Source organism: Girardinichthys multiradiatus, chromosome 7 (assembly GCF_021462225.1).
Source record: "Girardinichthys multiradiatus isolate DD_20200921_A chromosome 7, DD_fGirMul_XY1, whole genome shotgun sequence".
In the NCBI taxonomy this organism is placed as follows: domain Eukaryota; kingdom Metazoa; phylum Chordata; class Actinopteri; order Cyprinodontiformes; family Goodeidae; genus Girardinichthys; species Girardinichthys multiradiatus.
In genome coordinates, this window is record NC_061800.1 from 38,111,545 (window position 1) to 38,128,515 (window position 16,971).

At 39.0% G+C, this 16,971-nt stretch overlaps 1 long non-coding RNA gene across 1 annotated transcript; it reads right to left on the bottom strand.

The window, feature by feature from the left end:
* Positions 1-1,210: 1,210 nt before the first annotated feature.
* Positions 1,211-15,336, bottom strand: LOC124870991. Its single transcript, XR_007038920.1, has 3 exons — positions 15,232-15,336; positions 1,769-1,893; positions 1,211-1,663 (listed from the first exon to the last, which is right to left on the bottom strand). It is a non-coding gene; the product is annotated as an uncharacterized LOC124870991 (long non-coding RNA).
* Between the last annotated feature and the right edge of the window lie 1,635 nt (positions 15,337-16,971).

The following is a 16,971-nucleotide window of genomic DNA, read 5'->3' on the forward strand; positions in this document are numbered from 1 at the left end:
AATGGTGTGTCAGCTAAAAGATCATTAATTGATCTAAAAAGAAAGGCTCAGTAATATAAATGTGAAAAGTGTGATAAACTGTCTTTTTAAAAAGATACATTTATCTCTGAGGTACGACTATATATTCTAAGCTTTTAATTAGCATGTTAAATAGTTCTGTTCTGAACTATTATCCATAATTTCCAGGTGTCTGAGATAACGCATGATTATCCATTTGTTTAGCTATATTAATTTGCACAAGAGTGACCTATGAAGAGGTGTTTTTATAATAGTATTACAACAGTGGAATACCAAGAGGAATTGGGTTTGACACTCTTTGAAAACTCTCTTTTTTGCTGATAGCACAGCTTTGCTCTCAAGGCCACATTCAGATTACTGGTTTATTCCAAGTACTTACTTCCAATAAATATGTAAAAGATAAACAAGAGTATTTTGCCTGCAGGTGTGCTCTTTAACCTAAACGGAGAGAACACGGACACAAGCCAGTGTGAAATCTCCGAGGGAAGTCTAAGTTGGGGAGAGTCGTCCACCCCCGTCAATATTTGAATAATGTATGAGGATCTGGAGACATCACTTAGAGATGCTGCCAATATCAGCCAGGGCCTTGCCCACCCGTGCGGGTGCTGCCCTTTACCACAACCTTTAGAAGGTGGATTCCCCGAATGCAGACACAGTTGTTTTCTAAAATACCCAAATGATGAAGATAAAAATAATTCACAAAAATGCAGGAAAGAGAATGCTTACAGAGGCAAACACAAATGTCATTTCTTACTGCTGTAAAATATAGTATTGGTTCAATAACTGTTCCCTTTTTAATTGATTTCTGTGGTTTAACATTGCAATAGCAATGCATTAGGCACTCACAGGTGTGAATTCCAAACATAGGAGCCAAAACCTTAATGCAGAATTCCCAGGATAAACTTTGACTATTATGCTCTTGAAGATTTGTGAAAAATTTTTATGTTTTACATAATGCCACTTTTAATGGTGCTAATAAAGCATTTTATCATTACAAAAATATATATTTAGAGAAAATTCATCCAATATGGATTTATTTTTTTAAGAATCAATTACAGTTGGTAAGAATATTACATCAATTCATTATCAGGAGACATGAATGCTATTAATTTTGGGCTTTTAACGATTTATTTAGACTGTTCTTTTATCTTAACGGAATGTTTATATATATATTATAAAACATCCTGTCAAACCCACAGTGGCTGTGTGCAGGTGTTTGTGTTTTTGTGCTGTGTTTCTCTCCGCTTGCAGGGTGTGACAAGCAGGTGCAGCTACAACGGGTGTTTCTTGTTGAGCCCAATCAGCAGTTCTTCTTCAGGAGCAGGAACCTTGAGGAAGGCGTCAGCGGTCTTAACCTGACCGTGTTCTGCTGTTCTCTGCATTTCCTCAAGCCTGCTCTAATCGTTTCTTGTCCTGCTTTGCAAATCTGATCATTCTGTGACAGTGTCCTGGATTCAAAGCTTCTGTTCTCTGTATTCATTCTCCGGCAAGTTTTGGAAACAACTCCCTGCCACTCCAGCCGTCAGTCTTCCTTCCTTTCCTACCTCCAGCCCCACAGCTCTGAGATCACCTCGTGGAAAAACCAAACCATTGCTCACCTGCCTGTCCATCCTCCAACACCGCATGGTCAGCTGAAGCTCTACCCCTTAAGGATCACAAAGAGAGAATGTCAGCACTGTGAATCTCCGTGCTATTCCTCCAGACTTGCCACCTCCAACAAGCCATCATCCACCACCAACAATAAGCTTACCTCAACCTATTCTGCACTACTCCCCATAACTTCCTCCAAACAATAACCTCTCTCTTGTCCTCCTCAGTGCCAGTCCTGATCTCTCTGGCAGATCCAGTCTGAGTTCAATCTCATTGGTGGTTCCTCTGCAAAGACATTAATACAAATATTGGTGGTGTATGTATATATTTAGGCCTGTATGCACAATTTTGACTCTCTGAAATTAGAGAAACTACCCAAATGTGTATCCAGTTCATTATATTGAACCTAGTGCAATAATTATTTTTAATATCATTCAATACATTTACATTGTTTCACAAGTATATACACTTTCGTGTATGTAAGAGAAGAATTTGGGATTTTTCTTTCCTTGGATTTAATTGACTTTCTGGAACTTCTGCTCCTAGTTTGGAATTGATGAGCATTGTCTCGTTGCAGGCTGCAACCTGGTTCCTTTAAGGTCAACAGCAGTGATTGCTCAAAGATTTTATCTTTTTGAGGTTATTAGTATGATTAACTCCCTTACTCTTAGTTTTCTGATTGCACTTAATTAATGCATGACTTTACGGAACCTTGAGGCAGGCTTAATTTCAGTACATTTACAATCAAAGCAAGGTTTAGATGAAGCAAGGCTTAATCATTTTTCATGTTTTTTTTTTTATATCTGTAACAGGATTTTTTTTTTTTTTTTCACTGTTTCATTACTGCAAGGAACTTGTACCCTGGAATATTTGTTTGCCCCTTTTGGTTTAATTGGTGAAAACTGGAGAGAGCTGCTGTCTGGCATATAAACCACTTGTAGGGAAGCAGTGAAGACAAACTCTCAGTGAAACAAATTCACGTAAGAATTAATGTAAAAAACTGACAATGAATCTAAATTTTTGCATAGGTGCAGACAATTTGAAATAGAGCCCTTTACTCCGTGGCATCCCCTTTTCTCATGCCACATTTTGGGTCAATGAAATCAAAGTGCAGCTGGTAAGTCATGCCATTTAGTGGCCATTTAGTCATGCTGTCTGTCACTGTGTGAACATGATGAAAATTCAAAACCACTTCAGGTCTATCAGAATGTCAACCATCCTATCACTCTCTGTGTTTAAGTGCAGTTATGCTGCATCTTCAGAGCCATTTCCAAAGCTTTTCTAGTGACATTCAAGTAAAAGCTGTAAAGCATCCTTAGCTCCCATTCTGCCCCATTTATGCAGTATGATTTTACTCATACATTCAGAGCCGGCACAAGATTTCATGGGGTCCTAAGCAGAATTGATTTAGGAGGCCTACTTGCAGTTAAGCTTATCTCTCCCCAACCACAACAGCATTATTAATATTGTTTTGTAGGACATTTAACAGCCAGAGTTTCATGGTTTACTAGTAAGCCAACAGCCAAATTAACCATTTCACAAAATGAATTTTGCTGGGGCTTCTCATTAGTCATTTTACATTATTTAATAAATAAACAGCAGCAAATAAAATGTGGAGACAAGTTTATTTCCCTGACTAAGTCATTTTTTTTTCTGGCAGTCATGTTCTGTGAGCAGCTTTCCAACACAGACCTATAATTGTCTGGTAGGAGGGGGTGAGGTTAATAAGTTATAGTAACAAACAACCACATGAAACTGTCAAATATTTACATTTATTTGCAGTCACAGTGAGGAAGAAATGTCCCTGCAGCAGAGACAGGGAGCAGGGATAATTAAGTAAGCAGCATTACATTGTCACTGTTACCATAACTTTAAAACTATAAAGTTTTTCCTCTACTTGATAACTGTACCAGTACATCTGACAGTTCTTTTAAATCTTAAATCAATTGATGAAATTTACTTATTCTAAAATTTAATTCAATCCTGTAGAGACTCACAATAAGAAACACAGAATGTGATTAGAGAAGTGACACAATGGATGTTTATTTGTTTGGCGCTCAGACCCCAGAGGAAGACATGAATTCTGATAATGCATGAACGGATGAACGTCTTAGGATTAGAATTATAATTGTCTTCCCCCAGATCTGGTACTGGTGATGGAGAGGAGGCCTGATGGTTATGGAACTGAGAATCCGATGGAGGCGATGGGGTGGAGGAGGGTCGAAGCTCGACTGACAGCAGAGAGATCCATGAATGGGAGACTTTAAATACAGAGCCTTGAAGGATCATTGGCTGAGGATTATTGCAGACTTGAAGCTAATTGGTTGGAGCGGAGACGCACGGAGAAGTCATTGGGTGAAGCTGGAGGAGGGGTGAGTCTCCCAGATTGAATTTTCATCTTTACTCCATTTCAATAGAATACTTCTTACATAAAGCTAAATGTGATGTTTGAGAGTATATGTGATTAGCAGGCTCAGTTTTGATAAGAAACAATCTACAATGCCTTGCAAAAATGTTGACACTTATTCAACATTTCTCCACATTTCATTGGATTACAACCACAAACCGCAATGTATTTTGTGTTTCATGTGTTAAACCAAAACAGAGTAGCACATTATTTTTAAATATGAAGAAAATAATAATAGTAATAGTCCCAAAGTCCCAGCCTCCACCTGTCAGTGGATCACCAGCTTCCGGAAGGACCGGCAGCAGCAAGTGAGGCCAGGGAGTATCTTCTCCCGCACAAGAACCATCAGCACTGGCATCCCCCAGGGGTGTGTTCTCTGCCAGCTCCTCTTCTCCCTGTACACAAATGATTGCACCTCAGCGGACTCGTCTGTGAAGCTCTTGAAGTTTGCAGATGACACCACTGTTATTGGTCTGATCCAGGACACCAGGGCAGTGATGAGTCTGCATACAGACAGGAGGTGGATTAGCTGGTACTCTGGTTTGGTCAGAACCACCTGGAACTTAACCCACTCAAGACAGTGGAGATAATAGTGAACTTTCTGAGAACACAACCCCCACACACACCCCTCACCACCTTCAACAATACTGTTACTACGGTGGACCACTTCCAGTTCCTAGGAACCACCATTTCTCAAAACCTGAGATGGTCCCCACACATGGACAGTGTTCAGACGAAGGCCCAGCAGAGACTGTACTTCCTGAGGCAACTCAAAAAGGTCTGGTTTGGGGACCAGAGGATTTCGTCTCTTCTTTTTGCAGATGACGTGGTCCTGCTGGCCCCCTCTAGCCAAGACCTACAGCACACACTGGGGTGGTTCGCAGCCGAGTGTGAAGCGGCAGGGATGAAAATCAGCTCCTCCAAGTCCGAGGCCATGGTTCTAGACCGGAAAAGGGTGGCTTGTCCTCTTCAGGTTGGAGGGGAGTTCCTGCCTCAAGTGGAGGAGTTTAAGTATCTCGGGGTCTTGTTCACGAGTGACAGAAGAATGGAGCGGGAGATCGACAGACGGATTGGTGCTGGAGGAGGTGTCTGGGGAGAGGGATGTCTGGGCGTCTCTGCTGAGTCTGCTGCCCCCGCGACCCGGTCCCGGATAAAGCGGAAGACGACGAGTACGAGTACGAGTATTCACTAAGAGCAAATTGTACCACAGTCAAATTCCTTGTTTGTCTGTACAAACTTGTCAATAAAGTTAATTCTGATTCTGACAATACAGGGTTTTGGATTTTTTTAACAAATATGAAAAGTGTGTCATGCTTTTGTATTCAGCCTCATTTAGTTTGACACCCCTAAGATCAGTTGTATGCACTTGACTTGGAACCTGAATGATTCGATTGCATTGACGTCATAAAGTCCTTTGAGATGTGCTGTGAATTGGAGATATACAGTATAAATAAACTGAATTGAATACACCTAACTAAAACTAGGGACTCTAGGGCAGCAGGTTACATAGTTCTTTTATGCTTTGGTCCAGGTCTGCATATATTTTAAGAGGTTTTCATTACTTTCTCTTTGGTAAAGTCTTAAGGGTTTACTTCAAATTTATAATTTTACTTTATATCATATTAGTTGCGGAAATCGTTGGTCTTGGAGCACTTTAAGCTGTCTCCATCGCAGCTGTACTGGTTGACCTGACCTCTGTAGTGATTACCATGTGGATGTAAAGATGATTTAAATACATCCTGAGTCAGCTGTCAAATACAGTTTCACCAACTGTCTTGACAAAATGAGTGCAGAGCAATAAAAGCTGAAATATGCCCCTGAGATAATGTGGGTTGTTCACACTTGCAGCACAATAAATACCTTCTGAATCTCAGTGGCAATTTTTAGAGAGGTTCACAAGAAAAATCCAAAGTATTCACAAATTAACCTTCACAGTGGGTTTAAATCATCCCCAGGCTGTACAAACTAACAGTGGTGATTCATGCAGAGTAAAAAATTAAAAAATAAATTGCCTTGCAGTTCAGTAGCATACTTTTTCATGAGAGGTCTATGCTTGTCTTCTTGGATAGGGTTAAGGCTTTGTATATGAAGCTGTTTAAAAAATAGAACTGAGTACCAAACTCTACCTTTTACTGTTCGCTTTATTACAGGAGAGCATGCTTTCATCGTCTGGGTCCTCACAACACCAGTTTGTCATTTCGGTGGAAGATTTGCTTGTGGCTCTTCTCGAAAGTGAACAGTGTTAGGGTAAAGTGCAAACTGTGTCCAAATTGGTCCCTCAATGTCTTTGTCAGCCAGACGGATTCACACACACAGCTGCTTTAGTTGTAACAAGCCTGTGCCTCTGCAAGCTCTCGTTTTAATCATCAGCCAAGCCCGTCGGCTGTGGCTGTAGTAGAATTTTGAATCAAGAGAACAACAAGGCACAATTATGGGAGGGGTTTGTACAATACCTTGCAAAAGTATCCATAAGCTTTATATTTTTCTTTTATTTCATAACGTTATGTAATTGCTTCTATTGGGATTTTAGTCAACAGACCAACAATAAATAGTGCATAATTGAAGAGTGAAAGGAAAACAATACTGGATTTTCAAACTCTTTTACAAATAAAAATGTAATCATTGAAATGTGCCTTAGTATTCAACCCTTCAACTATAATACCTTCAATATAATTACAGATCAACCAATCGACTTCAGAAGTCACTAAATTAATAAATAGAGTCCCCCTGTGTGTAATTTGATCTTAGTATGAATACAGCCATTATACAAAGGCCTCATAAGGCAGCATCATGCTTTGGGCCTTTCTACAGTAGGGATATGGAAGATTCTTGGAGTTAATAGAAAGATGGGTGGAGTAAAAAACTATCAGTAATTTTTCTTCCACTTCTTAGTTATGTACTACTTTGTGTAAGTGTATCACAAAAAATCCCAATAGAATACACAAAGTTTGTGGCTGCAATATAACAGATTGTAAAAGAAATTGGTACTTTTATGAGCCACTAACTCATTCTTAATGATGACTTAATCACTTAACACAGCAAAAAACCTAATATTTGCATCTGTCCAACATGGTTTTCATCTTGTATTTCATTCAGTTTACTTTTACATTGCAAGAGCAAATCTTGTAATATTTTCCCTAAAAATCCATATAGTAAGACATTTTGGCAAGCTGGAAGTCAGCGTAGTGTGGTATATCGATCAGAGTCATCCGTGTAGGTTTGACAGTTCAACAGAGGCAGATGATCTTGGCAGAGCAGAAGGAGGGTGTGGGGGTTCATTATCTTCTAATTACGCGAGATAGAGCATCGTCTCACTGAGATGGTGCAGGAAAACACCTGCAGACCCAATTGTTCCTCCCCTTATTCCAGCACAGAGCCTGGAAAAATGCTGCTTATTACAAAGAAATATTGCATTTGAAGACAAGGGAATGAAAAAACAAATCAGGGTAGTAGTGGGAAGGTAGTGATTGATGTCATCATGTTGAAATGTACATTCAGTCAGTTTGATGAGCCATCTGGATAACCAGCTTCTCTTTTAGTCTTTAATGCACTGCCATGTGCACTTATTAGAAGTGTAAAAAGCCTGAACATAATTAATCTTTTATTGAAGCATAGTCTCACTCTAAAACGAATACAGAATCCAACCTTTGATCCAACTTTGTACAATCCCTTTTCCAATAGAACCCAAGAGGACAAGTACTTAATCTTTTTCTAAAACATTTGTGAGAGATGTTTGACCATTACACTTTGCACAGATCAGTTATTCTCTATTTTCTTACCTTACATGTTTCTTATAGGACTTAGGTCTGTGGCATGGTGAGAATTTTGTGTACTGCAACCCATTTCTGTGTAGATTTGGGCACATATTTTGTCCATCATCCTGTTGAATGACCCAATGATATGCATTTTAAGTTTTCCAAAACAGGCTATCAGACTTTTGTTTAAAATGTCCCAGAATTCCCACGGTTCTGAGGCCATTTGGAAGGGTAACAGGCCACAGGATCATGGACCCTACTTAACAGTGGGCATGAGGGACCAACTCAGTTGTTTCCTGTACAAATTCAATCTTAGTCTAATCTGACCAAATCTCACAGTTGCAATTAAAATTATCAAATGGGCATAGGAGAAGGTACATTTGAGCCAAGGGAAGCTTTTGTGTTTATTTGGCCTCATGTTTTGGAATACTATCCAGGTAAAAGGCTTAATTTTGACTCATTCAGTTTTTTTGTTGTTTGTTCTTTGCAGTCACTCACAGAATATTATTCTAAATGTCTTGATATTTCAAGGAGTTCATGCTACAAAGGTCCCAGGGCCTTTAGAAGTTAAACAGGCTTGAATTATCCTATATCCTCCACTGTGCTAGACAGAGAGCCAAACTGGTATTTAACATGCTGCCATCCTTTGTTTCATGTATCGGTTAAGCTTTCCGATAAGTTTAGTTCTGTTGATCGGAATATTGGTGCTGATTTCTCCACTAAATAAATAATTATTTATATTTAGAATTTTATTTTTCTTTATAGGGTTATGCTACTGCCATTAAAGCTGAATTCATTTCTTTTTACACATCTTTACAAGGGTGCTAATAAGTGCCGCAGGGGCTGTCTGTGTGCATGCATTTTTTAATTAGTTCTTTTTATTAGTAAACATTGATTACGGGAACAATAGCCTAGTATTTATGGCCGAAAACATATAATTTTTGCGCCACTGTTAATGGCTAATGCATCGTGATTTGTCCCTATGAATGTATCTCCCCACACTAAATAAAAGTCAGCAATGCTGTCACAGTATGACTATGTCCATGAAAGCTGATTCTAAAGTCACAATCCAATTATCCAGCATATCACTGAGGTCATAAAATATCAGCATTATGTCACATTATGTTGGTTTGGGGCCAGACCAAAGCACAGACGAGGTTGTGGAAGCAGCATGGTGAGATGAAGGGATTCAGTAATATTGAGGACTACAACTTGCAATGGAGCACAAGAAGAAAAAGACTGGAAGCACAAGGAGAACGGGGCATGGAAATGGATAATAATGGGCAGAGAAATAGTAAATTGAGAAACCGAGAACATGTCACTTGAACTGGCGTGGTAGTGGAAGAATCCAGCAGAGGACACTGTGAACCAAGAGCTTTTATGCTGAGGGACAGACTGGAGAATGACAAAATAAGCCAGTGAGTAATCAAACGATGATGAGGAGCAGCTGAGGAAGAAAAAAGGCAGGGAAGCTGAGGGAGGGAGACCTGATTAGAGCTGAAATAACACACAAAGAAACTATCAAACCAAGGAGAAAGGTCCAACAGAGAACTAACCAGAGTATTTCTAAATGTACAAAAAACAGAACATAATAATAAACTAGGAAACTAGGCACAAAAGAATGAACTAATAAGGCAACATCTTCCTAACAAAAATGCTCACTGAAAATGGCAAAAACATAATAAACAGAGAGATGATGAAAAGACAAACACAAATGGAAACTAAGACCTAAGGACCTTAACACTTTAATAAAATCTATGATAAAAAGAAAACGTAATTAAGTTTGTTCAAGATATTGTGTAATTTCCCCCAGTTTCTTTCAGCAAGAAAAGTTTACAAAAAAGTGCTTTCTGTGTAAAACCCCCAATTTTACCTGCATGTACCCTGGCCTATTATCCAACAGCTCTCTCAGTCCCTTAACTTATTTGATACACTTACTGAATATTTCACAAAAGGAGCATGAAAGCAAAGCATTTCAATATGTGACCGACATGAGAGCAAACTCACTCCCTGGTTGTCAAATTCAATAAATACCTAAGAAGATTTATCTTTTTTCTTTGGAGACGTTTGGTTATGACAAAGTCCACATGGTGACAGGAACAATTCTTCATCCACAAATAAGATTGGAGGAACTAAGTTAGTTGTACACAAAAGGTTTAAAATTGGATTGCATGGTCTCCTGTGGATATAGGCTCAAGTCACTGATTTGAGAACAGCCCCTCCTTAGGTACTGCTGCATTATGTATATGCATGTTAATCTGCCATCTAGTGGTTAACTGATGAACAACACTGTCATGATAGTGTCTGGTGATATTAATAACAGGATGTGAAGACCCCAGGGTTGCATTTACTGAAAGGGTCTCTCAATAAAATGAAGTCTGTGTTTCTTTTAAAACTAGAATAAACTATGTTTATTCTTGCTTTGCAATAAAAATTTGGCTTTTCTGCCAAAATTTCAGTTTGTGTAAAACTTTAGTTAAACTTTGACTAATACATCAATTTAGACAAATATACAATAATATTTAATAAATTAGAATATTATTGAAAGGTTAATTAATTTCAGTAATTTAATTTATTAAGTGATATACATTATATAGGTCAATTACACACACTGACTGATGTTTTCAGAATGTCTTTTGCTAATTATGATGATTTTCTGCCTACAGCTAACGGAATTTAGAGCATTAAAAGAGCATTAAAATTCCAAAATTATACATGGTTTTACAAAGTTTTTACAAATACAAATTTGAAAAGTGTGGCGTGCATATGCATTCAGCTCCTCTGACCATCTCTGAGCGGCTTTCTTGTGTTGCTGAAGAACCATTCCCCTCTCCTCCCCCGTAGCATTACACTGCCACTACCATGTTTCATCACTGGGATGCTTTGAACACTCACGGTGCTTAACATGTAGAGCAAAGAGTTTTGGTCCCCTCTGACTAGCACATGTTCTTTGACATGGTAACTGTGGTCCCTATATGGATTGTGGCAAACTGCAGAAGGCATGTGGCTATCTTTTAAAAGTTTATCCTTAAAGTGTCTGTTATGTTCCATCCTTCTGTTCTGTTCTATACCATTCTCTAACAAAAATCTGACTCCTTTATAGAAAAGCTGTGTTTATACTGAGATTTTATTACTCAGGTGGGCTCTATTGACAAATTATATGAGTCCTAAAGACAATTAGTTGTGCTTGATAACATTTAGGGGTATCAAAGTAAAGGGGACTGCATAAATAAACAACTTTTCCTTACATTGTTCTTACTTTGTATTGGTTTACAACATATAAGTTCAATAAAATGTATTAGAATTTGCAGCAATATTGGGACAAAATTTGGAAATGTTTTTGCAAAGCACTACAACTATTTCTGTTACAGCCAAAAATTCATCTTTTTTTTTAATTAGAAGAGCAGTGGGGTGTTGAAATCAAAAGACCCTGTATTCAGGATGTCGCTAAAATTCATTTAGCTCATAACATACAATTTCAGCAAGTTAAATTACATGTTATGTTGAAGCTGTAGAGGGAGGTATTTTATATTACTTAATGGAGACTCAAGTTAAGCCTGAGGGATATATGGAAAACCAAGAGTCATAATAGATCCCACTTTCTGGCTGATCGTTTTTCTCTATATGCACAACCACAGTAGATGTCATTTTTCGTGCACTAATGGGAAACGGCAGACAGACCTGGGTCACACAAATAGACAGAAGACCCAGTTTGGCCTGAGCTTCCAATTAGCAATCATGGCAAAGATTTAGCCAGAGGCTAATGGAAATGTAGATAAGATCCTTTGAACAAATTGGAGGTAAGATCAAATAAAATACTGACAGATGGAGACAGGGAGCAATAAGATGCTATCTAAGGCACACAGTGGCTGGTGGTTCTGCTGACCATGCATTACCAGCTGCCTTCCCTCACAGAACAAAAAGAAAGACAGGTAATTATGTCAAATAATAATGAATCACAAGGACACTATTCCAGGGAATTTCAGATAGAGTTCATTGGCACAAGCCTTTTATTGTAATGGTTTTAATTTGGTTGAGTCAGATGAAGCCCTGGCAGTGCAGAAGCTATTCGCGTCCTCCCCTTTTCCTTAACAGATGAATGGAGGATAATCACAAGAGTGGGTGAATAAGGGGTGCAAACTATTTCCATAATAATGCCCAAATTCAACTGACTGTCACATGCAAGGCAGAACATGCAGCCCGGTGCTCAGCTCAGAAGATCGCTGAGGTTCAGTGTGCGTAATAAAGCTCTGCGCATCTGAGCTGGCGGTGGGAGGTTCTTTCTGCATGCAGCTGTAGGTGATTTGTCACTATGGTTGAAAATGTGGGAATAAGTGAAGGTGTGGAGCAGCTTTTCTGTGTGTGTCTGTGTGTGGAGATGGTTTTCTCTGAATTTCATCATTTAAAATTATCCACAGTACATTTTTCCCTTTTTGTAAGAAACTTTTTTTCAGCTATTTTCTTGTGTATTTGCTTAGAAACTGAAAAAAATACTCAGTTTAGCATGCTCTGTAGGACTGGGTCTAAATAAAGTCTTGTCTCCTTGTTGATGAATTCGCTGACACAGAAATCTCATTGCTCATACATTTCCCTGCATATTCAGGAACTTTTCAGTTTCAGGGGAGCCTACAAAGTAAATGTGCCAAATCTGCTGGCAAAAATGGACAATTACATCTGATTTAGGGTAATTAAACAATACTAATTAAGCTTGCTGAATAAACAGCTAAGTTGCTCCATCATGAATGGCTCAGCAAAGGTGGAATTAGTTGCCAAGTTTTCTGGTAAGATGCAGCCTGCATGTTCCAAACTCAGCAGCCTTATAATTAGAAAACATCACAGAGAAGACGCTGCTAAGACAGATATTTACCTCAAGCAGCTTTTCATTTAGTCGTGTCTGAGCTGCATTCAAATCTTCTCTGAGACTCTTTGTTGCCAAGCAACATGAACCCGAGGTACTTAATGGCGTTCTAGTTATAGAGTTTTCCCTTCAGGCTTCGACAATTCATATCTGAGATGTATGCTGACATCCCTATCTTCTGACCCCAACAAAGTCGATCTTCAAAAGTCCCCCAATAAGATCTGCTAACGGTGAGACTGAGAGGAATATTCTGGGATTCTCATTTAGAACCTTTCTTTTCCTACCTTTCCCCAAAAACATATACATATAGATATATATAAATATAGATATAGATATATATCTATATATATATAGGTTTTTTTAAATAGGTTTTTCTCTGCTTGTGTTCTCCAGGTTATGTTTTTGAATGAATCCTGCTTCTGATCATTGTTTTCCAGGTGGTGCTTTAGTTATTTCTTTGGGTTTGATGATTCTTGTATTCTGTTCATGGTGCATTTTAGTTTGTATTTGTTGTGTCTGTAAGATGTTCCTTAGGTGTTTGTCCTTAATTATGGTTCAGTTCCAGTCATGTTTTGGTTTCACTCCTGTCACAGATTGTTAATCAGCTTCATTTGGTCCACCTAAACCATGCCCATCAGTCTCCCTGCTTCTCCTCTGCGGAAACATCCTATTCTTGTCCTTGCCGTTGGTCATGCTAAGTCTGTCCAAGCCTGTTTTGCCAAACCTGTCAATGTTTGATGCCTGCTTGTGAGTTTTCCTTTTGAGTTCTCTTATGAAATAATTTACTACTCACCATGCCATGCTGCTTTCTGCCTGCAGTTTACAACAAAGATATTTAGAGGATACATCACATGAAGGTGGTCCTTTCAGATAATGGCTAAAATTAAATGAATTGGCCTAAATGCAAAACCCTAGGCTGGAGGGGTAACAAAGCTCATCTCTACATCATCTTAAACACAGCATTTCCTCAGTGAAACATGTTGGTCGCATCATGCTGAGGGATTCTTTTCCTCAGGAAAGCTGGTAAAAGCTCCTCTGACCAGCTTGAAAGCTTGATGGGAAGATGAATGGAGCAAAATGTAGGGCAGTTACGAGAGTGCAGATTTAGGACTGAGGTAGAAGTTTACCTTCAGCAAGACAATGACAACATACAGCCAGAGCTACAATAGAAAGGTTTAGATTAAAAGAATAGACATGGCCCAGTCAAAGTCCAGACCTAAATACAATTGAGAGCCTGCAAGATTTGAAAACTGATGTTCAGAGTTATTCTTCAACCATCTGACTGACCTTGGGCCACTTTGCAAAAAACAAATAGGGTAAACATTTCAGATTGTAGATGTACAAAACTAGCAGACATATATTTTTCCCATTTTTAAAAAAATAAAAAGAATATGCATCTTTTTTTCTGCTTTACAATTATGTGCTTTGCTGTTGGCTATTACATAAGGACACATGAAAATACGTTAAAAATTCTGGTTGTACCATGACAAAATGTGAAAAGTTTTACAGAGTGTTTATGTAGAAAAAGATTTTAAGATGTGCTCACTAGAAAAGTCCACGTTGATCAAACAAGGTTGAAGTTAAATGTTAAATTCAGATGCACTCAATGATATTTAATCTCATTGTTAAAGTTCCCCTTGCACTCTGATGCCGTAAGCTTTGCCACAAATCACTGGCAGTGATCCAGGCTGACAGGAATGAGGGTAAAGAGTGAAATTGTCCAGTACGTTCCCCAAATCTTAAGGGCCAAGAGATGAACCGGAGTGGGGCCTCTCAGGTTGTTGGAAGCTGTCCAGGTTAATTAAATGCCACATCCTGAGGATACAACAGCTTCAGCATTCCCCCACCCCGACTGGGATGCCATTGTGAGAGAATGCATATCTGGAAAATATTGGAGAGCAGGTGGACTGCATGATTTATCAGGGAGGATTTTGAATCCTACCTGCCGAATTTGTAAACAACATTGATTAATCTGGTGCACCTCTTACAAATGACTGCAGTTTCTGAAAATGACAGATCATTATAATAAAGGTGCAGGGGACAGGAGGGGGCTGCTAATATGTATCATGGCCCAGAGATAAACCCATATGGATTCTGTACAGCAACATTGATTTTCCATGCATCAAGAAGACCAGGGCTCAGGTGAACAATGCAGAAACTCATGCTGAGGGGGTACAAAATGTTGAAAAAGACATCTACGAACAAACCACATCTGCTGGATACACACAAACCTTTTGTGATTAAACACAAACAGCTTCACTTTTTGTGGTTTATAGCATCACTTTTTGACAACGTCTAGCCTGCTCCGCTTTTGACGAGCCCCCTTCTCCGCATATCAGCTCCTTCATCTTTGAATGTGGCATTTTAATACTCCATGGTGTTGAGGCACAAACTCATAACGCTGCCTGCAAAGGCACAAACGCTCCCATTTCTGTGCCTTTTCTCTGTGCTTCGCCGTGATCATTTGCTGTGGGTGTTTTGCTTTGTTCAGATTTTTTTTTAATCCTTCACAGAAAATATAACAAGTCTTGGATTCAGAGATATTGAGCTGAGTAGAATAAAATGGATTAAACACACTCATATTTTAAGTACAGTGTATGTACCCTCAAACAGAGCTGTGGAGCCTGAGAAGTAGGGCAGTGCTGTTTCCCTCGCATGCAGCCAAATGAGCTGTAATTGCCTGGGGAGCTGGAAATCAAACTCAGGGCTGCAGACAGGAAGGAAAAGCTCATTCAGTACTCTGATCAGCAGTGATGAGTGGCAAGTCATTGTTAACATTGAGAAAACAAACAACTCCTGCATAAGGAGCCTCTCTGTTCAATAGAGCCAGACAATGCGATGAAAAACACCAGGAACCAACAATGTAGGCTTGCTGAAGTAGCTGAGCAATAGGCAAGGGGATTGAGATCATTTTGAGGACAAAGTTAATTTCCTTTGTAGCAACAACCATAAAATAAAAATGTTCACATTAGTCAACAATATGTAATTCAATTTGGAGATAATTAATTAAAACCTCAGTGGAAAAATGTCAAAACAAATTTTTTTTGTTTGTTTTGGTCAACTTTATAAACAAAATCTAAATATCTATTATTGATTGACTGGTGAGATGGGGATGGTTCCATATCTCGTCAGCTGTGTCCTGTCTTACAGGGCCTTTGTCACATTACAAACACCAATCTGTCAGGGTGTGTCACCTTTTGGACTTTGGTGTTGGTTTTGTGTTAAGTTTTCTTCTCAGTTATTTTGAGTGTTAGGTTGTGTTTCTCTCCCTCCTCATTCAAAGCTCCTTTAGTTAGTGTTATCTTTCTTAGTTATGACTTAGTATGGTTTTCTCTTTGTGGTCATTTCTGCTATTATGATTATTATTGTGCACTGTTTATCTTATTTCTCCAGCCCCTCTGGTTATGTTGTGTTTACTTATTGTTTACATTTTGTGTGTTTACATCCTAGTCCTCATGTTCTCTGCTTCCCTTCCAATCAGTTCAGTCTGTGTGGTGTTAGGTTTTGTTACTTTAATCCGGTTTGCTTTATGGGTTCCTTGTTCGTTCTCAGGTAATGTTTCTTATGTTCCCTCTAGTTTCTAGGTACTTGATTATTCTTTACTCTCATGCTTCATTTGGTTATAGCTTTGTTTCGGTATTGTTTATTAGTCCTTCCTCATGTTTTAATCTATGTATTGTTTTCACTTGTTCCCTCTGCCTCCTTGTCTCATCTGTTCTTAGTTCCTTTGATTACCTGCCTTTGTTCTCCCTTAGTATATTAGTTGGTTTTGTTTCATTGTCCCTTGCTGGTTCCTTCGTTCACACCCCGACCACAACCCCTGATTAAGTTCAGCATTGCTACATTCCTGCAGTGATACTCGAGTAAGTTCTGAACCATTTTCATGCTTGTACCTGCAGTGAGTTTTGTTACGTTTTGCTTCGCCCTGAAACCTGTGAATTAAACTGAAGATGATTCACAATGCTGCTGCCAAGTTCTTTTCTGTCCACCCCAAAACCGCAATGTTACAATTTCAATGTGTTTTCTTAGGATTTTGTCTAATAGACCAACACATACAGTGCTTTTCCAGCCATACTAACCGAATTAACACTATAGCCACATTCTCCCAATCACATTCACTAACGCACACACATTCAAACACCAATACGGAGATCATCGTGCCCCTTGCCCAGGGGCACATCGACATGTGACAGGGGGAAGCTGGATTTGAACCGACAACCTGCAAGACAACTGCCCTCTGAGCCACAGTCTAGCAGGTCCTTTGTAAAACCACCTTTCACTGTGATGGGTTGTATCTCTACCTGCTCTCTACCATTTAATCATATGAATATAGTTAAATCTAA